Genomic DNA, 12,402 nt, shown 5'->3' with positions numbered 1-12,402 from the left:
GGTTTAGGAGGACCATTTGTTATGCTTCTAATAATGCATGTTGCCATTATGTTTGCTTTACAAGTCCTTGGTAAGAAATGATTCTTATCAATGGTGATGATGCTTATGTAGCTGAAGTGTTTAAATGATGCATCATGCTATGCTACGATCATGGGTTGCCAATGATGAAATCACAGATGATACTTATATATTGCTTGAGCCACATGGTTTTTTTGATGCTATTGATCTGATTTATGGATGATTCTTTTTATGATGCATATAGTACATATGTTATGCTACTTACATGGTGATCTTCATAAGTTCAAGGAGAAAAACAAAGCTTGAGTACACAACTTCATTATTTGATAATGGTAAGTGTCACTCATTACTTTTATGATGCTGTCATCATGCCTTCAAAGATGTATAAATTTCATATTGTGCAGTTATGGATGAGGATTCCTATAGTTCTTGGCTCTCACATGGTATAGTGTTTGAATATTGTTGCTTTTGATGGTATCAATAAAGTTTGAAAAATGATTGTGAGCTCATGGTTTTCTTTTCTCATTGATGAAAAGCTAGATACATATTGCTATCTCTATGATGAATAAATTACAGATAAGGATCACATGGGTGATTAATTATGTTGAATTTTTGTAAATGATGTGGGTATAAAAGATCTTCTTGTATGAAGAAAATTGGCAAAGAGAATGGTGTTATTGTAGGTTTCATGAATACATGGCTTACTTAGTCACATAATGATGATGATAAGGAATGATGAATACTTATTCTTATCTTACTTTATGATGATAGAATTGGTTCTCACATATGTTGATTTTCATGGTTGATGCTTATCATATGTGGGATGTTAGAAAACTCCCTAGTGATGATACATGGTTGATATATTGAGGATTTTTGTGGAAAGAACATGGAGTTCTTGCTACAATGATTTGATGATGATGTTGTGGTCATGGATGATGACTATGGTTGTTTCATGTGTATATGATATGATATGAATGTTTTTGTGAAGATATAGGCATTAGTGCTTGGAGATATCACATATCTTTAGTTGAATCATGAAAGGCTATGTTTTTTATGAAGATAGATTAAGGATTTTTATACTAAGGAAAAAGAGCAATTTGATCTTGATAAGGTCAAGAGGATGAGCTGATAGCAGATATGTATGAAAATATATATGTGGCATACTTAGTCACATGTTTATGATATTAAAGCTACATTGTCTTATCTTGTGAATTGATGATGGACATATACAGGTTATTATTCTTGATGTTGCTGACATATGCTTATGATGCATATCATATATGGTGTATGATAGTTGCTGATAACTATCATGGTATTGTTTAGGTATTTGTTATCTGTTATAAATTTCATGTATATCATTTTATGTAAAGGTAATATAAATACCTATGATGTAATAATTGTCATATTCATTCATGTATGGACTTTTGAGGTCATGTCAAAATGTAATCTCACTTGGTTGGGTGGTTGAGTTAAATATGTATCCCCACTTGGTTGCATGATTGATGTAAGTATGAGTCCTTCGTGATAGGAAGATTGTTCTCTGTTGAGTTATAGATTCATGTTCTTCATTTGAAAATCTTTCTGAAGATTTTGCATGTGATTAGGTGGAGCATGGACAATATACTGCAAATCAGATCCAAAGGGGGAGTGTTGGTCCATGCTTTTCCATTGATGCCAAAGGGGGAGAGTATCTTGGTGTTTGAGTAATGGTTATTTGATGTATCTAATAGGTTTCTAACGGTTGATGTGATCAAAACCAACATGGTTTCCATCATGTCCAAAGGGGGAGATTGTTGGCATTATGATGCATGTGTTGTCCTTGATGGCAACTCACTTGTAACAAAACAACTATATGGTAGCTAGATGAATCCACATGTCAGTTCAAAGCTATTAGCCTAATGGAACAAAATAATAGAATGATGGGAAAAAGGTTCCAAAGTTTGATAAAGGTTAATATTTGAGGATCTATACATGGGTTCGTCAAGGCCAAGTTGCGTATATACACAGGTACAAAGAAGCAAAGTTGCGGGTGAATATTTGAATATATATACACAAGTTCTTCAAGTCTAATCCACGTATACACACATGTTTGGTGAAGAAAATTTTCATACAGTTTCTACACCATGGTATTCTAAACACTAGGGTTTTTTACCATGGTATTGGCCTATAGTAATGAGCACGACAATGGTTACTTGATCCAATCCAACATTACGACTAGCACTACTATTGTTTTGACCCATGGTATTGGCTAAGGTTCTAACTATATAAGGAGGTGAATATTAAAGTGCTAAGTGTGCATGCGAATTTTGTTTTTTATGAATACTTCAATCTAAAGTATATTTTAACTGTAAGAGCCATAGCTGACACATAGATCTGGAATAATTATTCACTGATGAATACAATGATAGATCAGGATCATGAGACCTAAAATGAATTTCCATTGTATGATCTACTCATGGATTGAATAGATCTAAGTATTGACGCATGTTTTTCTCTCTAAATATTATGATTTGGGCCTTTCTGAAGTTCTGAAGGGCCACACCATTTTAGTTCAAAATTTACAGATCTATACACAGGTTGGTCTAAGTGAAGTCGCGTATACACGTGGGTTCTTTTCTTCAAATTTGTGTATATAAAGGAAGGGTTTCTATCTATAAATGACTGATCAACTTGATCATTATTGCAGTATCTCTGCTATCTGTCAATGATGTCCTCATGTTGATCTGGGTTGAGTGATAATGTCTGAAGTAGAACTAATAGAAGTATGAAGCTGAATTTGGTTACATGTTAATTGATTGAAAATATTATTAATGTTGCTAACTATATGAGGGTTCTGTAAGCTAATAGAATATCCCAGAATAACTTTGGTATCCTCTATGCCTAATTCAAAATTGCAATATTTTAGTATATTGAGATTAGTTCGCAGGTTTCTCTATAGAAAAGCATGTATACATGTGGGTTGCCTTAAGAAACGTAGCGTATACATTTTGACAGATGGTTTAGCAGGATTTACAGTAACAGAATATGGTTTATGTGATGTGTAGTATTATGTTTGATATTCTAGTTATAGTGATCTGATTGTTCTAGTTGATTTGTTTAGTTTTGATTAAGTTTCAGTTGATTAGGTTTCAAAGATTGGTTGATCCAGTAGTCTCAGAGATTGATGATTTTGTTACAATGATGAGTTACATTTTGATTATTGATATTGATCTTAAGTGTTGGTAGTGGGTCCAGTCTGAAAATTTGATGAAGCGTGGCCTACAAGCTATGATGTGTTGTAGCAGGTGGATCCAGTATGAAAATTTATGAAATGTGGTCCCCAAAGTTGAGGGAGTTGGAGCTTCCTTCCAGTGGTAGTTGGTGAATGATATCAGGGGGTTAGTGCTCCCTTGTAGTAGCATCTGGAGAATGTGTGAAAATTGTAGCTTTCTGTAGGTTCGTGCCTGCATACTGGTACAGTTTTATGCCAGTATAAGAGCCAAGGGGTTGGAGTTTCATTCCAGTAGGAGATGGATAACGATCAAAGGTTGTAGCCCTCTGTAGATGGGTACCTGTGTACTAGTATGAGTCTGCACTAGTACAACATTGTAAACATATTTTTCTTTATATTAAAAATAAGTCAGAGATGACAACAGTGGGTGGTTTTCTCCCAAATTGGGTTTCCACCTTAAATATTGGTGTTCATGTGTGTTGCTTATGTGTGATACTTTATTCTGTTCTTACTGCACCTACTTACTGCTTATCAATTCCTAATAAATCTCCTACATTCTGGTTTAAGTTTAACATATAAAGAATTAATTGTTTTACAAGTTTACTAAGCATACACTAGTTTCTTTTACAACAATCGTGTGCATATGTGAATTGGATTCAATAAAGTCATGTATATATTTCAGAAAAGAAAATTATTATTGTGAGTTTTTAAAATACATATTCACCCCCCCTCTAAGTATTTTTCCCAACAATTGGAATCAAAGTAGGTCATTTGGCAGAATATTGGCTGCTTGAAGGAGATCTGTCAAGACAACGGGAAAGAAGAAAAAGAAGAAAGCACCTCAAAAGAAGAAGACATCTCAAAGAGATAGTGACAAATATAGAGAGGATTGGCTATTAGATGGAAGAAAATATTCAGATTCAGAATCACCTCAAAATAAAGATTATCAAGAAAAACAATTATTAGGTACTGATTTTTGATCCTCTAGTGATACCTCTCCCTGTTCATGAAATGTTGAATATAATGAATATGACAATGAAACAACTGAATTTACTTTATGGGTAAAATTGAAAGAAATATAATGACCATAGAAGTAGAAGTTAAAAGGATGATAGATAAAATTAGAGATCAAGAAGATCTATTTGATAAAAGGGAATTTACCTACAAAGAAGATGTTACGAGGTTAAAAACTTAGTTGGAGGAAGGAAACAAAATAAGGAAGAAATACAAGGAAAATTAGGATCAATTTCAAAGGCCTCGGGATGAGGTAACATCATTAAGAAATCAAGTGAATGAAAATGATACAACAACCAAGGAACTTAAAGAAAGAGTCAATTATTATAAAGGTATTGAAGCTATGGTCGTCTCTTTGAAAGAAGATCTTAAAAAATCTTATAAGTAGAATGAAGAACTACTTCAAGCATTTGAAGAACAAGAAGACAAGATTCTCAAATTAAAACAACAAGTGGAGCAAGGAAGAAAGGTTGAAGAAATCATGAAAAAGTTGTATCTAGAAAAGGAAAAGCAATATCAGATTGAGGTAAATATCCTAAAATGTAAATTAGAAGAAGAGGATAAAGATTTGCAATTTCAAGATAGTATTAAGATTTTGGATAATATTCTTAGTTTTCAAAGGTATCCTACCATCAAATCTAGTTTTGGTTTTCACGAAACTGTCAAAGGTGAGTCTAACTCACAAGCCGAGGCAACGAATTCTGATGCAAAATCTGAAATTCTCAACAAGGAGATAAGAAGTAAACCCCATCAACAACCAAGGAAATAAAATCTTCAAAGGAAATCATTTACTCCTAACTGTCGAAGTGTTAATCGATTTTTTCCTATGATCAATAATGTTGAATGTTATATATGTCATAATTTTGGACATGTTGTAGCTAGTTGCAAAAGTATAATGTTCCAAGCTAATAACCATCTCATAGAAAGATCATCAGCATCTAGGTACTTTAAGGGATAATTTTTTTCGTGCAATATGTTTGGTCACAAAGACATTGATTGCAATAGAAGGAATATGAAATAGATGTGATGTTATTCTTGTAACAAGTTTGGGCATGTAGCAAAAGAATGTAGGAACAAGTCCATGGATCACTGTAGACAATATGGTAAGCAACCAGATAAGAACATTGATATCAGAAAATCTAAAAAATATGGATCCACCAATAAGCAAGAAAAGGAAGAACATATAACATGTGGTCTTGCTCTCTGCTCATTCGAAGACGAAGATGAATGGTACATAGGTAGTGGATGTTCTCATCACATGATTGGAGATAAGAGTAAAATGGAGTCTCTCACAGAGAACCATCATGGTATAGTCAGAACAGACTTAGGGGGAGCTAAAAGTGTGAAATTTCATCATTTAACTCTCTCTACGCAAACCTTATGAAGACAAGTCGCGTGTATACGCAAGTTCTAAACTGTATAATTGCATATACTTTGGTTTGATGAAGGAACAATGGGACAAACTCATAAAAAGGGTTTGATATGGTTCAGTCAATTATCAATTGTCTTTTCTGTTTTGATGGTTGATGATTACAATTTGTTGATGCTATTTAGAAGTGATTTTGGCACTCATACGTTATTGAAGACTTGATGTATAACTGATTGATGATAATGCCTTGATGATTCTTACTGCTATATGAAATTATCAGATCCGATAATGGACAGTTGGCAGCGGTTTAGGGGATCACTTTCTATGCTTATAATAATGCATTATTGGCATTATGTTTGCTTTATAAGTCCTTGGTATGAAATGATGCTTATCAATGGCGATGATTCTTATGTTGTCGAAGTGTTTAAATGATGCATCATGATATGCTGTAGTCATTGTTTGCGTATGATGAAATCACGATGATACTTATATATTGTTTGAGCCACATAGTTGTTTTGATGTTACTGATCAGATTTATGGATGATTCTTTTGATCACACATATAGTATATATGTTATGTTTCTTACATCGTGATCTTCATAAGTTTAAGGGTAAAAACAAAGCTTGAGTACACAACTTCATTATTTGATAATGGTTAGTGTCACTCCTTACGTTTATGATGTTGTCATCATGCCTTCAAATATACATAAATTTCATATGGTGGAGTTATGGATGAGGATTCCTATAGTTCTTGGCTCTCACATGGTATATTGTTTGAATATTGTTGCTTTTGATGGTATGAAGAAAGTTTGACAAATGATTGTGAGCTCATGGTTTGATTTTCTCATTGATGAGAAGATAGATACATATTTCTATGTCGATGATGGATACATTATAGATAAGGGTCACATGGATGATTACTTAAGTTTCATATTGGTAAACGATGTTGGTATAAATATATTCTTGTATGAAGAAAATTGGCCAAGAGAATGGTGTTATTGTAGGTTTTTGAAGACATGGCTATTTGGAGACATGGCTTCCTTAGTCACATAATGATGATGATAAGGAATGATGAATACTTCTTCCTATATTACTTTATGATGATAGGTTTGGTTCTTACATTTGTTGATTATCATGGTTGATACTTATTAGATGTGGGATGTTAGAAAACTCCCTAGTGATGATACATGGTCGATATATTGAGGTTTTTTGTGGAAAGAACATGAAGTTCTTGCTATGATGATTTGATGATGATGTTGTGGTCATGGATGATTACTATGTTGATTTCACATGCACATGATATGATATGAATGGTTTTGTGAATATATAGGCATTACAGTTTGGAGATATGGCATATTCTTAGTTGATTCATGGAAGGCTATGTTTTTTATGAACATAGATTAAGGCTTTCTCTACTAAGGAAAAAGAGCAAGTTGACCTTGATAAGGTCAAGAGGATGATTTGATAGCAAACATATACGAAAATATGTATGCGATATACTTAGTCAAAGGTTGATGATATTAAAGCTACATTGCCTTATCTTGCAAATTGATGATGGACATATACATGTTGTTGTTCTTGATGCTGCTGACAAATGCTTATGGTGCAGATCATATATGATGTATGATAGTTGTTGATAGCTATCGTGGTCTTGTTTAGGTCTTTGTTCATTGTTATAAATGGCATGTATATCATTTGATATAAAGGTCATATAAAGACCTATGATGTAATAATTTCCATATTCAATCATGTATGGACTTTTGAGGTCATGTCAAAATGTAATCCCAGTTGGTTGGGTGGTTGAGTCAAATATGTATCCTCACTTGGTTGGTTAATTGATGTAGGTATGATTCCTTGGTGATAGGAAGGTCATTATCAGTTGATTTATAGAGTCATTTTCTCCATTTGAAAATATTTCTGAAGATTCAACATGTGCTCAAGGGGAGCATGGACAGTATAGTGCAAATTAGATCCAAAGGGGGAGATTTGGTCCGCCCTTTCCCTTCATGTAAAAGGGGGAGAGTATATTGATTTTTGAATAATGGTTATTTGAGGTATCTAACAGGTTTCAACAGGTTGAGGTGATCAACACCAACATGGTTGCCATCAAGTCCAAAGGGGGAGAATGTTGGCATTATGATGCATATGTTGTCCCTGATGGAAACTCACCTATAACAGAGCAAGTATATGGTAACTAGATGAATCCACAAGTCAGCTCAGAGGTGATAGAGTGATGGAACATAATAACAAAATGGTGGGACAAAGTTTACAAATCAGAATCAGAAGTTTTGATAAAGCTGATTATTTTAACATCTATTTGCGAGTTCATTAAGGCCAAGTCATGTATACATGCAGGTACAAACAAGAAAATTCGCAGGTGAATATTTGAAGATATGTATGCTAGTTCATCAAGGCCAAGTCGTGTATACACACAGGTTTGGTGAAGAAAAGTCGCGTAAAATTTATGCACCATGGTGTTCTAAATACCAGGGGTCTTTACGATGGTATTGTCCCATAGTAATGAGCATGACAATGATTACTTGATCCCATCCAAGATTACCATTGCCACAAGTGCAGCTTTGACCCATGGTATTGGCTAAGGCTCTAACTATAAGGAGGTGAAGATCAAAGTGCTAAGTGTGCATGTGAAAGGTTTTCTTGATGAATACTTCAATCTGAAGTATATTTGCATTGTAAGGGCCACAATTGACACATAGATATGAAATAATTATGCATCGATGAATACAATGATGGATCAGGATCATGAGACATGAAATGAATTTCCATTGTATGATATTCTCATGGATTGACTAAATCTAAGTATTGATGCATGTTTTTATCTCTGAATATTATGATCTGGGTTTTTCTGAAGTTCTAAAGAGCTGCACAATTTTAGGTCAAAATTTGCAGTTCTATATGTAGGTTGGTCTCGATGAAGTCATGTATACCTGTGGGTTCATTTATTAAAATTAATGTATATAAAGGAAATGTTTCTGTTCATAAATGACTAATCAACCTGATCAGTTTTGTTGTATCTCTGATGTCTTTCAATGATGTCCTCGTGTTGATCTGGGTTGAATGATAATGTATGAAGTAGAATTGATTGAATGATGAAGCTCAATTTGGTTACATGTTGATTGGTTGAAAAGATCATTGATGTTGCTAACTATATGAGGGTTTTGTAAGATGACAGAATATCCCAGAATAAATCTGGTCAACTCTATGTCTGATTCGTAATTACAAGTTTTTAGTAAATTGAGATCTCTACAGAGGTTTCTCTATAGAAAAGAGCATATACATGCGGGTTGCCTTAAGCAAAGTAGAGTATACATTTTGATAGATGGTTGATTAGGATTTGAAGTAAGAGAATATGGTTTGTTTGATGTGCAATATGATGTTTGACATTCTGGTTACAGTGATGTAACTGTTCCAGTTGATTGGTTGAGTTTTGATTATGATTTAGTTGATTGGGTTTCAGTGATTGGTTGATTCAGTTGTGTCAGAGTGTGATGATTGTGTTACAATGATGAGTTACAATTTGATTATTCATATTGTGCTTAAGTGTTGGTAGTGGGTCCAATCTAAAAATTTGATGAAACGTGGTATACATGTTATGATGTCTTCTAGCAGGTGGATCAAGTATGAAAATTTATGAAACATGGTCCCTAGATTTGAGGGAGTTGGAGCTTCCTTCCAATGGTAGCTAGTAAATTAGATTATGGGGTTGCAGCCCCCTTCCAGTAGCATTTGTAGAACAATTGAATGTTGTAGCCTTCGGCAGGTTGGTTCCCACATATTCATATAAGTTTATGCTAGTACAAGTGTCAGGGGGTTGGACCCCCCTTGAAGAAGGAGCTGGAGAATGAGTGAAGGTTGTAGCCTTCTGCAAGTGGGAGCCTATGTAGTGGTATGATTTTTCACCAACACAATATTTTAAAAATAATTTTATTTATATTAAAAAGAAGTTAGAGATGACACCAAAAGGTGGTTTTATCCCACATTAGGTTTCCACCTTAAATCCCGGTGTTCATGTGTGTTTCTTATGTGTGATACTTTATTCTGTTATTACTACACCTTCTTACTGCTTATAAAATTCTTGATAAATCTCTTGAATTCTAGTTTAAGTTTAACAAAAAGAGAATTAGTTGTTTTACAAGTTTACTAAACATACACTAGCTTCTTTTACAATAGTCGTGTACATATGCGAGTTGGGTTCAGTAAAGTCGCATATATATATCAGAAAAGGAAATTATTATTGTGAGATTTTAAAATACTGATTCAACCCCCCTCTCAGTATTTTTCCCAACAGCTTTGTTGTCTCGAAGTAAGGAATCCATATCAATCCACTCAAAGTATAGGCAATCCTCAATTTGCCTGCACTTTCCCCATTTGTTCACCTACAATGCCTCCAAGGGAAGACTAAATTTCTATGGAGATTTGTCCTCAACTATGTAGAACTGATGAAAGGATTTACTCTCTTATTAAAGAAAGGGGTTCCCTTCCATTTGGATGATACCACTCAAAAGGCTTTCAATGCTTTCAAATATGTTTCGGTTTGAACATCGTTGTTTTATCCCCTTGATTATCAACATGATTATTTCTTGTAATTCATTGTGGTTGTTACTAACATTGCTATGGTATTGGTCCAAGAAGATGACCTAGGGGAAGAACAACCAATATATTATTTGAGTCGAAATTTGAATGACACTGAAATAAAATATACTCACATGGAAAATTTAGCTTTGGAAATTGTCCAAGTTGTCGAAAGGTTTTTCCACTACATTATGCTTTAGAAGACTATGGTAGTTTATGATTACAACCCGATCACATACATTCTATCATGAGAATTGATGGGGGGATTACTCTAAATGGATTTTTATTTTCTAGGAGTTTCAATTGGAAATTATCAGATCCAAATCTAAGAATTCCTTAGTGTTCGCTAAACTGATATGTGACCTCCCCTCATCCTAAACTGAGTCAAAATATGATTATTATATTCTTGATGTGTCTTTGTTTCTAATTGATTAATATGATCCTTGTATGGAGATATTATCATCTATCTCTATACCCAAAATTTCCATCCTAATAGCTCTCTCTCTGATCAACGACATATTCGATACTAGGCTCGAAAATATATCATAATTGGTGACACACTTTATCTCTGTGGTGTTGATACGATCTTTAGACAGTGCCTCACTCAAGACGAGGCTCAGAAAGCTTTGAAATAATGACATGCTAGAGCACGTGGCATCCATATGTCTAGCTATGCCACAGCCAAGAATATTTTGAGTCGGTTACTTTTGGCCAACCATGTTTTTAGATTACATCATTGCACTCCAAAAGTGTCACACTTACCAGATCTATGATCGTAAATCCCATTCTCCACCTTCTCCTCTACTTCATATTATCGCTATTAGACCCTTTGCAAAATGGGGCATTGACTTCATGACATGTAAATCTCATTGAGTCAAGGGACATGGCTACATCATTGTGGCTGTAGATTATTTTACCAAATGGACTAAAGTGATGCCTACATACAACAACACTGGTGAAATTAGTACATTATTTATTTTTAATCATGTCATTACAACATTTGGTGTGATGCAAGCTATTATTACAAAGAATAGGGAAACATTTTCAGAATCACATGATGTTTCAGCATATTGCCACATTCGGCCTTTAACATGATAGATAGACTCCCTATTACCCAAAGGGTAATGGTAAAGTAGAATATATTAACAAAGTTTTGAAAATAATTCTACAACACATGATAGCGATTCATAAAACAAATTGGCACCTCTTCCTTTTTGCAACTTTGTGGGTGTACCAAAAATTTGTTCAGACTGCAACTGGATTCACACTTCTTCAATTGATGTATGTTCTAGAAGCACTCCTTCCTATTGAATATGAGAGTCCATCTTTGAAACTTGTCATCGAGCTTCTCCCCGCAACTTCTGTAGAAGAAGAGAATTTTTTTCATCTAGCATGCTTAGATGAAGCCCAACACGATGCCACAATAGCCAATGAGGCCCACAAGAAATGAATCCAAGCGCAATATGAGAAGAATGTTAAATCTCATGACTTCTTAGAAGATGACCTAGTCCTTTTGTATGATCAGGATGCCAATAAGTTAGGGGTTGGGAATCTCGAGCCGATGTGGTTAGCCTTGTATATAGTCAAACATGTACTTGCAAAAGGGGATTATGGGCTCATTAATTTTGATCGAATCCATTTGGCACAACCCATAAATGGATTGTACCTTAAAAAATAATATGCATAGATTACCTTTACATAGTTAGTGTGTACATTTTGTATAGGCATGTTATTGTGTTTTCAATATGTTTTTTTGAAGTTTCCTAGTATCTATATTAATCTTGGATTACATTTGATTTTGCAGATATTGAAGTTCGTTCAGTCATATGTTGGTTATGCTGATGGAGATAGCCATAGTAATCAGAACCTTTCCTCCATAACGTGGGCTATTTATTCTCCAAATGGTAAGTTAGTGAGACTAAAAGGGATTTGTATTGGTCACTCAAGCAATAACATCATTGAGTATAGCGTAGTGATCAAATTATTTTCTGAATCAATTTCACGTGGCATTCACCATTTGATGCTTAGAATTGATTAACAACTCATAGTATTACATCTGATTCGCCTTCTAGAATGACATTTTGATTACATTCAATATCAACATTTTCTTATAAGTTTAAACACATTAAATGATGCATTAACCAATTATTCTTTAGATAGACATTTACAACACATGTAAAAATTTCAATCAACCTCAT

This window comes from Pinus tabuliformis, chromosome Q (assembly GCF_031772625.1).
Source record: "Pinus tabuliformis cultivar Carrire ecotype Pingquan chromosome Q, CPIR1, whole genome shotgun sequence".
Lineage (NCBI taxonomy): Eukaryota > Viridiplantae > Streptophyta > Pinopsida > Pinales > Pinaceae > Pinus > Pinus tabuliformis.
This window is presented reverse-complemented; position numbering follows the sequence as displayed.